This window comes from Micropterus salmoides, unplaced genomic scaffold, assembly GCF_014851395.1.
Source record: "Micropterus salmoides isolate LMB-PRFRI ecotype aquatic unplaced genomic scaffold, ASM1485139v1 Ms_hic_scaffold_17, whole genome shotgun sequence".
Classification (NCBI taxonomy): Eukaryota; Metazoa; Chordata; class Actinopteri; order Centrarchiformes; family Centrarchidae; genus Micropterus; species Micropterus salmoides.
This window is the reverse complement of record NW_024040817.1, coordinates 8,283,135-8,300,420: the sequence shown is the minus strand read 5'-3', so window position 1 is coordinate 8,300,420 and position 17,286 is coordinate 8,283,135. Positions and strand designations below refer to the sequence as shown.

Genomic DNA, 17,286 nt, shown 5'->3' with positions numbered 1-17,286 from the left:
GCAGTGTTTCCAAACTTCTCCGTTTTAGGTCTGCGTTTTTGCCGTTGTAGTCTGGACGGGAGGTGCAAATGTAGCAAAAGGTCTCCGTTTTAATTTGAAAACGCAGAAGTGTGGATGGGGCGTATGTTACTCTTGACAGCCCCCTGAAGCCTATAACTCCTACCCTAACCATCACAAGGGTGTGTGTGCTTAATCCTAAATTACTGATTGTATGCATGTAGACCAGTTAACCCTACAGCTGCTCACATCAGTCGTGCTAGCAGATAGGGTTAACCCCTGTGTTGCCAAGCAGTCTCTGGTACTGCAGCTATAGAATACTGAAACCCGTCAGCACTTGCGGAGCTTCTGAAATTCACTCCAGATATTCGAAAATTTACACAGTTGATTTCTCGCCTCAAATCTTCTCAGAAGTGTATTTAAAGTTGTGTTGTTGTCCTGTTAAACACTTTGCATTAGGATATACTGTACGTGGACCGAGGTTAACGTCATCACGATTTGTGCGCGGTGTCTTCTGGGACAAACTATATTTAGAAGCTCAACTTCTGTCTCGTCTAGCGGGCTGCAGCAGGATATACTTAAAAGTGGCGGATGGCCGGATGATTTCACCTGCTGCTGTCAAGAAGTTACGCACATTTGGTGGGTGTTAATTTCAGACCCTGACAGGAGGTGTGAATACTTTTTTACAATACGTTTTGTTGTCAACATGACGTCACTTTGTGTTTGTCAGTTGTGTTTCTGGAATCAATCTCATAGCGAGCTCAGATCCTTCGTCAGGAACTGTAAGGTCAGAAACAAACATACTGTTAGTCCTCTTTTTATGCACTGAAGCGTGGTAATGGGACAGTGGATAAGACGCATGCCTTTGCTGTGAGAGACCCGGGCTCAACTCCACTGTGAGACACCAACGTGTCCCTGAGCAAGACACTTAATCCCTAGTTGCTCCAGAGGTGTGCGACCTCTGACATGTATAGCAATTGTAAGTCACTTTGGATAAAAGCGTCAGCTAAATGAATGAATGTAATGTAATTAACTACCTCAGCTAAGACTAAAAACCCTTTTAAATCTACAGAGTGCATGTCAGATCAGAATAAAAACAAGGTTCTACTTACGAGATGGAAGGCGATTGGCTGAAATAAGAAGAAAAGACAAATAATGTCACTTGTTGCAGTTTAAAATGGTAAAACATCAGTCTCATTCTCTATAGTAAATAAAATTGATTTTCTTTTTAGACCTCTTTATATTATGTGTATTATATTGTAAGTTGATATCACAGTCTAAGTAAGAGAATCAACTCAGCTCCCATGAGTCTCTCACCTTTCTTCTTTTTGTAAACAGTAAATCCAATAACAGCAATGAGGCAGACAGCAAGAACAACCACTGTAGCAGTAATCAGGATTCTGGACTCATCTGCTCAGCAAAAAACAAATAAACAAACAAAATCTGATCACAACATGTAAACATGAAGAAGGTACATTCATCCATCTGTTCATCTCACACTCAGTTGGTACAATATGATCTATTGTATTGTATAACTGTATCACTTGAACTAGAAATTTCGTTTCATTTTGCTGCCCTGGGCTGTATAAGGACTAATAAACGACCTTGTACCTTGTATATATTTAATCACCTTTGCTGCTATGTCTCTCACAAGTCAGCCAGCTTTATGAAAGTGTAGTACTAGGTTGGTGAAATGCCCCTTTAGTATTACTACATAAATTGAAACATTTGCAATAAAATGTTTTGATGATGATTTCATGTCAGGGTCACATGATCTGACCAGCAATCCTGGTATAGGAAGATACATTAGTTTAAGTTAAACTGATTAGAAAGCTAAACAATGAGGCCATTCAGCAAAAATAAATAAATAAATAAATAAATAAATAAATTAGTGTTGCTCACTTTTGTTATTTCTAAAGACGATTTTGCCCCAGTTGGTTCTGATCTTTGTCCAGTTTGGTGATGATGTCGTCCTTCACACTAGAGAGATGAAACACACAGTCGTACCTCCTCCAGTCTTCAGGTGTGACTGATGAAAGATTCAGGTCAACACTCATCTGGAAGGATCCATCGTTGTTGGGGAGGATCTCTCCGAGGTCCACGTCCTCATGAAGCTCCTCTCCATCTTTCCTCCAGAACATCGTGGCTCTGTCAGGGTAGAAACCTGTAGCGTGGCAGCTGACTGGAGAGGAGGGAGTCTTCTGGAGGAGAGACACTGAGGGAAGCTCTGGAGAGAGCGAGAGAGAGAGAGAGGGATATTGGAGGGAGCTGTAAGAACATGTGACAGCGTTACATTACAACACACCCTCCAAAATGTCTTTATATAGACAGAGAAGGGAACAACACCACAACTAAAGAAACTCACCACTTTCAGAGAGAAAGGATCTGCCACTCGTTAAGGTTCACAGTGTCAATGTTCAGTGAAAAAACAACAATCTTTCTATTTCGAAACACTGAAACTCTGTAAACTTACTTAGTCATGCTAACTGTATACTGGCTATCACAGTCTCAGTGTCGACGGAAAGCAATTTCAGAGCACCCAAAAATGTCTTTTCTGATTTGTTCGGGCTGAATCAAATCTCACTGTCACCGTAAAATGTCAGACTGAATGGAGTGATACAATAGCAGTTCACGCCAGTTGAAACTACATCAGATCATGTGATTCTACCTGTTCTCGGGAGAAAGCTCCTCCCATAGTCCAAATACTTCCTCAGCCTTTCAGGACAAATCTGAGTGAGGAAATATTTGTTTCTTGTTGTTCTATATTTGTCAGCATCCCATCTCTCTTTGATGGTGACAGCTTGTGGTTTCAGAGCTATCCATGTCTCTGTCTTCACATCAAATGATATGAAGTCTTCTCCATCATAACCATACTGATTAAAACCATTAAACTCTCCAGTCTCATCGTCACATTCACAGCCACTAATCCTCTGTAAAATGTGGACACCTGAGAGAGAGACAGAAAAAGAGACTGCAATTAACAACGATGTACAGATGATATCGCCTGTGGACAGATCTTAAAAACACTGTGCATTGCGTGAAGCGCTGCTGTTCTCCCAGTGTTGTGGTGGGCTCATGATTCAAGAGCAGATAATTAGTGCACTTTTTCTTTTATATGAGTGATGGAACCCAATTCATATTTCACAGTTTAAAAACTACAAACTGTAACAGCAATTTTGGTCACTCCATAGATTAGGGTTTAAGATGGTGACCATGAACTGCAATGTCCCTGGTTAGAGTCCACCTGGGAAGCTTCGGTGCATCTCTCACCTCCTCATTTTCTGTCATCTCTTTACTTGTGCTATCTCATGAAAGGCATAAACGTCCCACCCCCCAAAAAAGCCACACCTGTGTGACACCTGCAGCTTTGGATGCAGGATAACTGGAAGTTATATTCCACTTTTACTGTGTCATCAAGATTGAAAATTGGGAGGTTTGGGAAGATGCACAACTGAAGCACAATGCCAAGTGACATGATTAAGAAAAATATGCTTTATTACAACTTGGGTTTTATTTTTTCTTTCTGGACATTGGTTCAGTTGGTCATAACACTGTACTCAAAGTGAGATCTCAAAATATGGTATGGTATCGCTATAAATAGGTCTGATGGAACCATTCAGGTTGTAAATAAACAGTTTTACCAGATTAAGATTTGGACTTTAACTCAAAACTGAGATCATCCATGTAATGGCAGCATCCTGAATATTATCTTGAGGCCATGCAGAGGGTCACTTTACTTAAAAACAAATGATAGCCGCTAGGGCTGAAGAATTAATCGTAATCTTATCGAAATCGCAATATCGTGTACTGCATTTTCAAATTGCAGGAGGTGCAACATTTGTTAAAGGCTATATGTGTGTTAAAATACAATTTTAAATTAAATATTGTCGTGCCGTGCTGGCCTACACATCATGTTCTACAGACTTAAGAAAACCTCTTTGTTTGGTACAGACCCTTGCATCACATCATAATCATTAAAATATGTTTATCAAAGCAAATGAGAATAATATATATTATTAATTATATAATTATATAAAAATGATCATTCCCTTTAGTATGGCAAAACCTTTACGCAATTGCAATATCATTTAAAATAATTGCTATAAGATATTTTTTCTAAATTGTTTAGCCCTACTGTTCGCACACTAGAGGATAATTAAAATAGGTTAAGATTTGAAATCCCTTAAATGTGCACCAGGCATAAAATGCAGAAACATAGTTCATATAAGACTGAGAAATTTGTCTTTAGAAAAAAGGCTTGCCAGAAACCTTTGCTTTACTTTACATAACCACATTAAATCTGTAACTTTGTCTGTGTAGAGTAGTCCTGTCCATGCAAGACCCAGAATAGCCTACCCATGCTTTTATTGGATTATTGCAATGGTCTGTTCACACAGCTTTCAAAAAGGTTATTCAGCAACTCCAACGAATTCAGAACGCCACCGTGTTCTTTTTTAAACTTTTATTTTACTTTTATCTCTTGTATCGGTTGCTTGTACTTGCACCTTTTAAATATTTTACCTTTGCCAGTATATATACTTTTTGTGTGTTTGTCTTTGTACCCTATGAAGCACATTGAACTGCCGTGGCATATGCTTTGTATTGCCTTGCGCCTGTGTGTATTATTACACTTTGACCCAAAATATTAACGCCTTGTCAGCGGGCCTCTTGACATTAACAAACAGACGTTAGGACGATGTAAAAATCATGCTCTGCTAACAATCCAACACTTTCTTATTTCGGGGAGGATTTGGATAAAATGGAGCACCTTTTGGCGATTTACTTATCTAGAAGGTCTAATGATATTTTTATAAATTGGCATGAGCCTATTATTGTCACGATCGTGGTGTGGAGGCAGGTTGGAGGACCCAAAGGCAGGACGGAGCAGGTATAGTTCAACTAAGGGTTTTAATATAACCAAAAGCGAGCACACTTACAGGTGAGTGGCTGAATAACAGAAATCCAAAAGTACAGGGAGACGAGACAAGACAAGCAAGGCTGGTTACAGGCAGGCAGGCAGAGAGTACACACACAACAGACTGAGGGGTAACATGAACAATGACCGGACAAGGACAAGACAGAAACACCAGGTATATATACACACTTGTCACTTCTGAATTATCTCAGACAACTCTTAAGACATTGATGGTGGTATGTTCTGAAGCTTGTGAGTTCTTGTTTGACGGTGTGTCTATTATGATAATAAAGCTGTCTTTATTTGAATACTTTATCATAGACTGATAAGGCTACCTTACCAAATTAGTATTTATTAAGTTTAAATATGACAATCTTATATGGGCAATTACATTAAAGCTTACAACGAAATATAACATTAGACTATATTGCTACTGGTTATGATGCAGCTGCAAAGTAAAGCATGTTTTTATTTTTACAAAATTTTTTTTATAAATCTGCCAAATATATTTATACAAAATACAGCTGACAACGATTCTGTCGTAAGCCCCTTTTCCCTACTGACAATTTTAACCAGGCCACACACGTTTATTAGGTATGTATTTATTTGCAGTGTCAGTCAGACGCTCCTCCAGTGGTTGTTTAGTCTCCCCAATATACAGGTCTGTGCATTCCTCACTGCATTGGACCGCATACACTAGATTGCTTTTCTTGTGTTTGAGTGTGCGGTCTTTGGGGTGGACCAGCATCTGTCTTAGTGTGTTCTTGGGTTTAAAAAACACAGGGATGTTATGTTTGTTGAAAATCCTCCTGAGTTTCTCTGATACTCCAGACACGTATGGAATCACAATGTTGTTGCGTTTGACCTTCTTTTCCTCCCCTGTAGTTTTGTTCTTTGGCTGTTCAATGCTGTCCAATGCAGTGAGGAATGCACAGACCTGTATATTGGGGAGACTAAACAACCACTACACAAACGCATGGCTTAACACAGAAGGGCCAACTCCTCAGGTCAAGACTCTGCAGTCTACTTACATCTGAAGGACAGAGGACACTCGTTTGAGGACCACCAGGTGCACATTTTAGACAGAGAAGATGGATGGTTTGAAATAGGTGTCAAGGAAGCATCTACACCCGGGTCGAGAAGCCGCCATTGAACAGGGGAGGGGGTCTACGCCACCACTTATCCCCCACTTACAATGCGGTCCTTTCATCACTTCCCAGGAAACTCAACAAACGTAACCTATTGGCCTCAGGTGAAGATACCAACGATGGTCGTTCAGTCTTGGCCACAGGTAGTCTTAACGACTGTAACGACTGTCGTCACAGCAACAAGGAACACTAACGAACCCGAGATAACGACCCCACTGAGGTTAAATAGCTGAGTTTCCCTGCCAGTCAGTCAGAACTGAAGAAGTCCTTTGGATGAGGGACGAAACGTCTTCCAGTATCTTCAACCAAGTCCAGTTGCCCTTGATTTTAACCTTCGTTGGAGCAACAAAGAGCTTCACTGTTTTGTTTGTCTGGCCCTTGTGGCGTGTCCCCACGGGCCTTGGCTTCCAGTCTCAGGAGGAGGCTTCAGTGTATTAACTTTTAATATGGTCCTAAAGACTATATGCGCATATTTTAATCAAATAACCTTTAATGTCAAAAAGTTATACCATTCTTAGTTTTGAGCATTTGATAAAAAGGAAAGGAAAGTTAGTTAATCGTTGTAATATTAGAATGATTACCAGTTAAACACATTCAGGATTTCAGAATGAAAGAGACTTAACTCAATATTTCCTGGATAATACTGGCTGTTACACAATCTTAATTAGATTGATCTTAGCATCAGATTAAGAACAAATAAGTACAGAGTAATACAATTATACAGCAGAAGCGGCATTTCAGAACGATGGCACAATTGACCCTCTCACTAGGGAAGAAATGGTTATTTAATATTAAAATCGAGCTGGAAAATTGATTAAGTAGCACAGGATAATATTTCTATATCATGTTCTTTAACAAGAAACTATATAAAACGGTGTTGAAGCATGGCATTAGTATAACCTAAATTAAAGGAACATGTGAGTATTGAGGAAGATTAAAACACTGCAAATTAACTTTCTTTATGGATTCTTCTTTTCAACAACATGGTAATATTACTACTCAAATGGAATGGAGAGACCTGCTAAGTAACAAAGATTATTTAATTAAACAAGGTAATAGGCAAGTTATAAGGAGACAGTATTCTTGTTCACACAATGGAATGCATCAAAAAGCCAATAATACCTAACAAATAAGCTGCAGTCAATACAGAGTAATGCAGTAGGCTACAATACATCTGAATTAATTTTCACGGGTCACGGTCTCAACCTGTTCGGTTAAAACTCGTGCTGATGGTGGCGCAAATTCAGAGGTTGTCAAGTAAAATAATCCAGTGTCAAGCAAGGGACGATCCGGCCCAGATCTACCCCCTAGTGGATTCACGTTTAATCCTCCAGGTACACACAAAGTACGCAGGCAAGTATGTGAACAATGCCGTTTGCGACGCTTGTTTACGCCTGTCTACGCATTGTTAAAAAGAACGTATGTCGGGGGGCTTTAGTGGACATACTTCCGATGGGTGCATTTGTCCCTGTAGATTACATTGCAGACATTGCATCCCTCGTCCTCCGTTCAGTCGGCTGGGCTCATCCCCGGTCCTCTCCTCCCCGGGCTTCCCCCAAGGCGTCCTCCCTGTTCTCCCTCGCCTCTTCACTTCCTCGGCCCCAGTGTTCCCTGGCTCTCTGGTCCCAGTCTCCTCGGTCCCCCGTGCCTGTGTTTCCCCGGCATCCACCTCTCCCTCCACCCCAGTCCCTCTAACCCGTTTTTCCTCAATAAACCTCCTTCCCCTCTGAACGTTGCATTTGGGTCCTCTCTGTCCCCACACCACACGTAACAACTTTACCATCACTGTAACGGTAGGTAGATCACAAATTCTCTCTAAAATGTGCAAGATTTTGAAATGTTTTTGGTTGGTTTTGTCTTCAACGTCCTATGGGTGTCCCACTAAATAGATTTGAAGAAGAAGGTTTTTGTTATATAATTTGGTGTTATGGAGATTGTGGTATGAGGACGGCACTCTGCAATATATCAGATGACATGTCTTCACCTCTCTTGTTAGTGATACTCATGGACAAGATATCAAGCTGCAGCTGATGCCAGGGGATTGTCCCTTTTGGTGGCAGTTCTGGTTCTGTCTTCACCACAGTGGCCCTGGAGCATTTTCCCAGCTAATTGTGACGCAGTCATTCATTAGTCATTAATCAACAATTCAAAACAACTGTGGCTCACTTTCTCTATCATTACAATGCAATTACCATGTAAATGAAAGTCAAGTGTATGTTACCTTTAATTACTGCACCAAACACCTGATGTTCTCTGAGGCAAACTGAATCCAAGAGAAGCAAAAAGTAGCTGTTTTTGGACAACATTCAAAATTACTATTTTGTCAGCACTTCATATATTTAAAGATCTTTTCCAGTAAAGACAAGAAGGAAGAAGAGGTTTGTTAGTGAAAAGATAAAGTCAGAAAAAAACAAAACACCAACAGGTTTTTTATTCAAGATTAAACACCATTTTTACAACCAGCACTGTAGTCATAAGCCACTCTCCTGTGACATCAAGGTCACCATCACATCTTATTGTACCATCAGTTTACAGTTGTTGTTGCCCTCTAGTGTAAAATTACTGAAAACACCCTATTTGGTGTAAAGTTACCTCCTTTTTGATGAGTACAATAAACATAATTTGCTGCATATTTTTACCTTCAACAGTGTGTGAGTTCCTTTAGTCCACCTGCGTGTGTCTGAAGCAGGATTACAATTAGGTAGGTACATGTCCCTACAAATATACTATGCAATTAGAGAGATAACTGTCTCTTTGCCAACGGCGTTGCCAGGTCATTTTTCCGGGTCTTTAGCCACGGATATTTTGACTGTAGCCCCGAATGTAAATCAACCACAGCAAAAACATATTTTACATGTTAATATGCAATAATCTTCATGACACATCCTGTCTCTGAGGTCTTCAAAGAGCGGAGGCTACTCGCAATAATAGTGATTGTTTGAAGTTCACGTAACGACCCCCCCACTGTTACACAGCCTGCCAGCATTTAGAGAGAGCACGAGAGGAGAGAGAGAGAGAGAGAGAGCGGCTCATCAGCTGCATAGCGTACCCTGCATAATGCAGGCACAGGAACTTGAAGGAACAAAGGAGAGCCCGGGCCACTGCCAGGCAGAGGAGGAGGCCTGAGACAGTAAAATCGAGTGAAAGTGACAGTGCTAAGGGACAGAGAGAGAGCAGGATGAGAGTCGAGGTTAAGTGGTAAGCATGTAGCTCACCCTGTAGGGAGGGAGGGTCATTTACAGTGGGGTTGCTGGGGACATGTAGCCACTTTAAAACAGCATTTGTTAAAAGTTTTCTGAAAAATAGCTTGCACCAAGAAATGTTAATTAACAAATAAAAATGCTATGAGAAAGGTTTATTTGCACAATAAGCCTGCAATGCAATGTAAATACAGAAGAAATTTCTATATTAAAAAAGTAACTTAAGGTAAAAATAGAATAAGCTACTGATTACTGCATTACATTCTATTATATTTTTGTATTCTGAATTGTCATAAGCCACCTACATTTTGTCCTTCACCAAAACAAAGACATTTCCACCATAAATTGGTGCAGATGCCACAGTGTTGGAATAAAAATCATGCAGCCCTCACTTAGAGACATTATTTAGAAACTGTAAACCTTTTTATTCACCACGGGAGTTTTCCTCGTTTGTCCTGGTCGCTGTTTACATTCCACCTCAGGCCTGTGTTAGTGAGGCGTTACTACACCATAAACATGGAGAAAAAACATCCAGACTCCCTGCTCATTGTTCTTGGGGACATCAACAGAGCAAACCTCAGCCACGAACTCCCAAAGTACAGACAGCATATTAAGTGTCCCACTAACACACTGGACCACTGCTACACTACATTAAAGGACGCCTATCGCTCTCTTCCCCGTGCAGCCTTAGGACTCTCTGATCACTGTCTGGTTCATCTTATCCCAACATAAAGGCAAAAACTGAAATCTGCTAAACCTGTTATAAAGACTGTGAAAAGATGGACCAATGAGTCAAAGCTGGAGTTACAGGCCTGCTTTAGGCCTGCAACACGTCAACTCTCCAGGGACATATGCAAGGATCCTGTTCGTGGACTTCAGCTTGACCATCATCCTCATCATCGGACATCCTCAGCACCAAACTCACCCAGCTCACTGTGCCAGCCTCCACCTGTCAGTGGATCACAAACTTCCTGACTGACAGGAGTCAGCAGGTGAGACTTGGGAACATCACATCCAGCACCCGGACTATTAGCACCTCAAGAGACCCAGGACCTGAAGTAGGAGCCCAATACTGACACCATCATCAAGAAGGCCCAGCAGCTTAGCTGCCTAAGGAGATGTTGATCCACTTTTACACAGCTATCATTCAGTCTGTCTTCTGCACGTCTGTCACTGTCTGGTTTGGATCTGCCACCAAAACGGACAGAAGAAAACTACAACGGACAGTCAGGACTGCAGAAAAGATCATTGGTGCCAACCTGCCCTCCATTCAGGACTTACACGTTTCCAGAGTCAGGAAACGGGCAGGAAACATCACTGCAGATCCATCTCACCCCGGACACAACCTCTTCCAGCTTCTCCCCTCTGGTTGGCGCTACAGAGCGCTGTACGCCAAAACCAACAGACTCAGGAACAGTTTCTTCCCACAAGCCATCACTCTGACAGATTTCTGATTCACGGTGTCAGGAACAATTCCTGTACAATAACCCAGTAACTCTGCCTCTAATCAGCCACCTGTTTAATAGATAACTTATTTACTATTTCAGTGTTGTTCAAACTGTTATATTGTCATACTGTAGATACTGTATACCAAATCTACCTACCTCAAGTCATAACTCCTGCACAAAATACTTATACTTATTTATTCCAGAATCCTTTGCACTAAGCTTCATTGCACTGGGTACATGTGTACATGTATGTATGTAAATGTACCTGTATATCACATTCACCTCCTACATGTACATACTCCTGCATCCTTTGCACTCTGATTACTGCACTATTTGTCAATATGTCTATATTGTTTTTGTTCATAGTGTGTATATTTGTGCTGTCTACGCTGAAGTCTGTGTCTGATTTTATTTTTATTATTGTGATTTTTTTGTATGAGTAAGCACATCGTGAGCAATGTACTGTCCAGAGTCAAATTCCTCGTATGTGTACACATACCTGGCAATAAAGTGGGATAGATTTTGAATGTGCAGAAATTTTGAGCAGAAACTTGCTGAAACCTAGGAGTTATTAAAGTCTGGGAGGTTATAAATGAATTCATTAAAGTGAACAGAGCGACGACAAACTCTTGGCAGCAGTTGGGCTCATCTCTTTTTTGACACAATCAAGACAAACAAACAAGCAAACTTTATTGAAAATATTTAACTAAACACAAAAGTGCATGTTCAAGTCAGGCAGATTGGGTTCAAGGTGGGCCACTTTCTAACTAGACAACCATGGGCCCGTTACTGCCCCTACCCACTCACACTCACTCCGCCAAAGCAAATGGCAAGCACTAAGCACTAAAGTGTAAGTATTACTTGCAAGTACTTACAAGCCATCTTTTGGTTCTGTAAAGCTATGTCTGTGTTACATGTCATACGAAGGAACTTATTCAGTATGTTTGTCTTACATTCAGTTTCTCAGAGAGTTCAGAGCCGTTGTCAGGAACTGTAAGGTCAGAAACAAACTGTGTGAAAAAGTGTAAAGTCCACTCATACTGACATGAACTTATATAAAGAGTAAAAGCAGGAAACAGTCTTAAAATACCTGCATTATAATGTAAAGCCCTGTTTTATCTACAGCATAAAGTGTGTGTCAGATCAGTTTAAATAGAATAAAAGTGAGTTTTACTTATGCTGTTGAGATGAAATCAAAAGGGAAGACAAATATTTTAAAGTCCAGTAATAAATACCAGAATATACATCCATCCATCCATTCATCGTCAACCTCTTATTCTGTGTACAGGCTTGAGCCAATCTCAGTTGACATCGGGCGAAAGGCGGGGCACCCTGGACAGGTCGCCAGTCCAGAATCAAAATCAGATGTAGTGTTTTACACATACAAGGAATTTGCTTTGGTTATAAGATGCTACACATAGACAAAATAAAGTTGACATAAATAAATGCAGAAATATATAAATATGAAATAAACAAATGCAAGTTATATAAGAATAATTAAAGAATAATAAAAGAATAGAAAATAGAAAAATAATACAACTATTATCAGAGAAGGAACAATGTGGCAGATATTTACATGTGCATTACTCCGGTTTGTGTTGTGCAGACGTATTGCAACGGAAGAGAATATTGTGAACAAAAATATATAAATTGACAAAATATAAAACTATAGAACAACAATTAACAACAAATATGTGCTATGTGCCAGGTTTGTGGATGAAATTCAATGAAGTAAAGAGATGCGCAAAGACATTTGCGCAATTTAAAAAGGGGGGAGTGTCAGTGGGGGACCCGGGCCTTGTTGATGAGGCTAGCTGCAGATGGGAAGAAGATGTATTTGTGGCGAGAGGTTTTGGTCCTGATGGACCACAGCCTCCTCCCAGAAGGGCTGGGCTCTTTCTGAAGTCGACGACCATCTCCACTGTCTTCAGAGTGTTGAGCTCCAGACTGTTCTGGCTGCACCAGGTCACCAGATGGTCAATCTCTCACCTGTAGGCGGACTCATCCCCACCTGAGATGAGCCCAATGAGGGTGGTGTCATCTGCAAACTTCAAATTTCAGGAGCTTGACAGACTGGTGACTGGAGGTGCAGCTGTTGGTGTACAGGGGGAAGAGCAGAGGGGAAAGAAAGCAGCCATGAGGGGAACCGATGCTGATGATCAGAGACATATTTTCCCATCTTCACGTGCTGCTTCCTGTCGGTCAGGAAGTCTGTGATCCACCTGCAGGTGGAGTCAGGAGCTGGCCAACTCTGAGGAGTGGCTGGAGGAGCTGGTGGACTGAGCTGTAAGGCCAGAAACAAACTGTGTGAAACAGTGTAAAGTCCAGTCACCATGCACTGAACCTTTTTATAAACAGTAATTGAAGGAAACCATTTTGAAACCCTTTTTATTCTGCAGCACAATAGTGCAGGTCGCCAGTCCATCGCAGGGCCACACATAGACGAACAACCACTCACGCTCACACTCACACCTAAGGACAATTCAGGGTCGCCAATTAACCTAGACTGCATGTCTTTGGATGGTGGGAGGAAGCCGGAGCACCCGGAGAGAACCCACGCAGACACGGGGAGAACATGCAAGCTCCACACAGAAAGGCCGAGGCAACCCACGACCTTCTTGCTGTGAGGCGACAGTGCTAACCACCGCACCACCGTGCCGCCCAGAGAGAGACTTTTGACTTTTTAAAAACACTTTAATAAAAACATCACTGATCCACAGACATAAGAACATTCAATAAGTCAGAGAATCAACTGGTTGACATTTAGAGAAAAGAAAACACTTACACACAAATAAAAACATCAAATTACCTGAAAACACAACTACAACGGATTTCTTCATCCACCCCAGAACAAATGACATCATCATAACACCACTGACATACAAACACATCCAAGCTGTTCATCAGCTTATGGAATTTAAAGTCCACTAACACTCTGGCCTTAACCAGAGAGGTGAACACAGGGACTATGTCTCCACACAGCTGTCCTACTACCTGTTTCTTTCTACTCATGTACACTATATGGACAGTTTGGCTTCTCCTACAATAAAATTTAACAGTTGCCACTTTGTTGCATTAGTCTTCCTGTAAACTGCTCCAAAAAAAGCAGTGTTAGACCACACTTCATTAAAAGAAGAAAACAAGCACATTGAACAGTTCCCCCAGTCCGCTGCAGTCCGCTGCACTCTAAAAAACAATGAAAAACAGTTTCCAGCAGCCCACAGAAAGGACAGCCGTCAGAGAGAGAGGAAATAATCATAGACATAAAAGAGTTCACCGCAACAGCCCCATGTAATATTCTCCACTGTAAGTCACCTGTGCACTTCTTTAAAGGAAGTTTGTAAAAGACTCTCCAGGTGGGCTTCACAGCGTTACTATCCCCCAGTTTCTCCCTCCACACCGTGTCACTTCTACCATTGAACTTGTTTTTACACAACACCTTCACACAACACCTGTAAATCATTTTACCCGTCACCGTGTGGAGATCTGGGTCTTTCTGATGCCTGACATCCAACAATAAAGTAGAACAACAGTCAAGATTGGGTACCAGTCCCAACTTCGGAAAAGGGTCCTCTTCGTACGGAGCTTCCTCACCTTTCCAGTACATCCTCAACAGCTCATTATCCGCTGCTGTTAGTTTGTTAGTCCAACCATTCAGAATGTTCCTCACGTGACGCACAGATTTTAGTCCAATCAGTGCAGCCACAGCCTCAGTGTTCATAAAACCAGGTCCAGCTACATCCACTATCCGTCTGAGAGTTGTAGCGCCAGCAGAACGGAGTGTGTGATGGAGGCCTGGTGTACCACTGTCCTGTATGTCCATTGTGGATCCACCGATCAGAGGCTTGTTCAGTAACCAGTACAGGGAGACTGACGGCTCCGCCTTTTCTTAAAAAGGTGCCAGGCCTTAAAAACCCCCTTATAAAACTCAGGCAATACAGACAGATTTAAATAACCTACATCCATTAAAAACAAAGCAGTGTCAAGTCCTAACCTGTCTGCTCTTCTTAAAATGCTGCTTGCAAACTCTTTCCACACTGGGTATTTAAAACCAGTCAGATATCTCTGTGCAAATTGAAATCGAAAAGTTGCCACTCTGCTTGCTAGGTGTACCAGGCCTTGCCCCCCTTCTTCTTTTGTTAAAAAAAGCACACTCTGGGGTACCCAGTGTAATCTGTCCCAAAAAAAGTCCACTAAAACTGCTTGTAGTTTTGAGAGTAAACCAGCAGGTGGCTCCATACAAGCTAAACGATGCCACAGTGCTGAAGCTACAAGGTTGTTGATTACTAGAGTCCTTCCTCTAAAAGACATCTGAGCAAGCAGCCAAGGTCAGTGCCCAAAGAACTAGAGACATCCAAAACATCCCTGATTAACGACACGTTGTCTGTGATGGACCTACCAGGCACACAGATCCTGGTGAACGATTTCCTCCATCACCTGCTTCAACCGGTTAGCTAGAGCCTTGGACAAGATCTTATAGTCTGAACAGAGGAGGGAGACTGGGCGCCAGTTTCTGACGTCCTGAAGGTCCCCTTTCTTCGGCAGCAGGGTTATCACAGCTCTCCTGCAGCTCAGAGGCAGGGTCTGATTTTCAAAACTTTCATTGAACACATCTAACAAGTCCTGACCAAGCTCTTTCCAGAAAGTCTTGTAGAACTCAACAGGAAGGCCATCAATACCTGGGGCCTTCCCTCCATCCATCCCCTGCAGGGCAGCATGCAGCTCTTCTAAAACCTCTTCTAGAGGGTCCTCTATAGCTCAGGATAGTCATCTCTTGAGACTCTGGGCACTCTGAAACACTCAAACAGTTGTTCATGCGCCACATGCTCTGTTTTATACAGCTCAGAGTAAAACTGCACCACCTGTCTCCAGATTTCATGAGTTCTTTCCCATCAGCTGATTGTAATGTGTGGATGTACCTGCTCTGCCAATTTGTCTTTTCCAAGCCAAAGAAAAAGTTGGACGGAGCGTCCATCTAATTGATGCTCTGGAAACGTGAACGAACCAGTGCTCCCTGGGCTTTGGTGCCCAGCAGGTCTGCTAACAAAGCTTTTTTAGATTTGAGAGCTTCAAACTGCTCTCGATTTCCTGTGGACTCAATCAAGTTCCACTTTCAGTCTCTAGAGTCGTCATTGATCTAGTAATGTCCCTCATGACATTCAGAGAGTGTACTGTAGACAGAGCTGTTTGATTTTAATCTTCCCACAGTCCCACCATTGTCTTAAAGAAACAGGTCCTTTCAGCCCTATGCACCTTCCAGAAATACACCACAAAATCTTTAAAATTAGCATCACTGAGTAAATTGGTGTTAAAATGCCAGTATGCAATAAAAGCAATGCAGACCACTAAAAAATTATCACTAAAATGTACAGGTAAAATGCTACACGTCTTAAAAACACTAAAATGATGTTTAAAACAATAAAACCTGTCCAGTCGAGCCAAAGAAATAAAAATATTTCTTGTATGCACCCAGGTGTAACTGTCGGTCTTCAGTGGGCAACCTCCTCAGTGTGTTTTTATTAATTCATTAATAAAGCAGCATGAGGTTCAACATGGTTCCTGTCCAAAGAATCATTCTGAGTACAATTAAAATCTCCCCCTGAAAACAAAAAGTCATCTGAACCACAACTAGTCAGAGTGTCACTGAGAGTATTAATAAAACGGACTCTGTCTGAGCCGACATTTGGAGCATATACATTAATGAATGTGAGAATGAAACACTCAAACTTGGCTCTGACCATCATCAGCCTTCCTTCTATCACTTCTTTAAGTTCATAAGAATTCGTCAGAAACTTCTTAGAAAAGAGAACGGCTACCCCCTACTTTTCCTCTATTAATGATGAGTAGTACGCTGCTCTGGCATTACGGAGGGCCTTCCTATAAGTTTTAAGACTATCTTGCTAAATTAAACGAGAATTTTCCAGTTTGGTGGAACACCAATTCCTCTCAAGTTTCCGCGATATTTGCTTTAATTTGCGAGTTTCAGTATTATACCATGGAGCTAACTGAGCAAAGAGGGATTCTGTGGGAACACTATTAAATGTTCAATTTCAATACCATATACCAGAACAAGGTCGAGGGTGTGGTTAAAACAGTGACTCGGTTCATGAACACTCTGAGAGAAGCCAACTCGGGTCTCTGTTTTGCATCAATCTCTGACCCTCTCTGGTGAAACTTTTGTTTTCTAATTGGTGTCTATTTTTTTGGAAAATAAACATGTTGGTAAAAGTTTTTCATCTGGCCCAAGAATTTTTTACACGATACTACATTGGTCATAAATGGGTCCATGTTTCTTACTGGTGTCCACATTCACATTTATTGTTCTCTGAAGTATCATGGAACACCATGAAAACTAGAAGATAAACAAAACAGTTTCAAACACAAAGCTATGGACAGATTCTGACACAATAGAAAGTTAATACAGAAATTAAAAAATGCTCAAATAAACATCCTATTAAATGCACCAAAAATACATAAAAATAAGTGTAGGCATTACTTAAATTATACAATGAGACATAAATTAATTACCTTATTTATTTATTCTCCTACAGTCTATCTTTATATATTAATTACTGTGT

At 41.2% G+C, this 17,286-nt stretch overlaps 1 pseudogene; it reads right to left on the bottom strand.

The window, feature by feature from the left end:
• Positions 1 to 438: 438 nt before the first annotated feature.
• On the bottom strand, positions 439 to 15,409 carry LOC119907747 (annotated as a pseudogene).
• Positions 15,410 to 17,286: the final 1,877 nt, after the last annotated feature.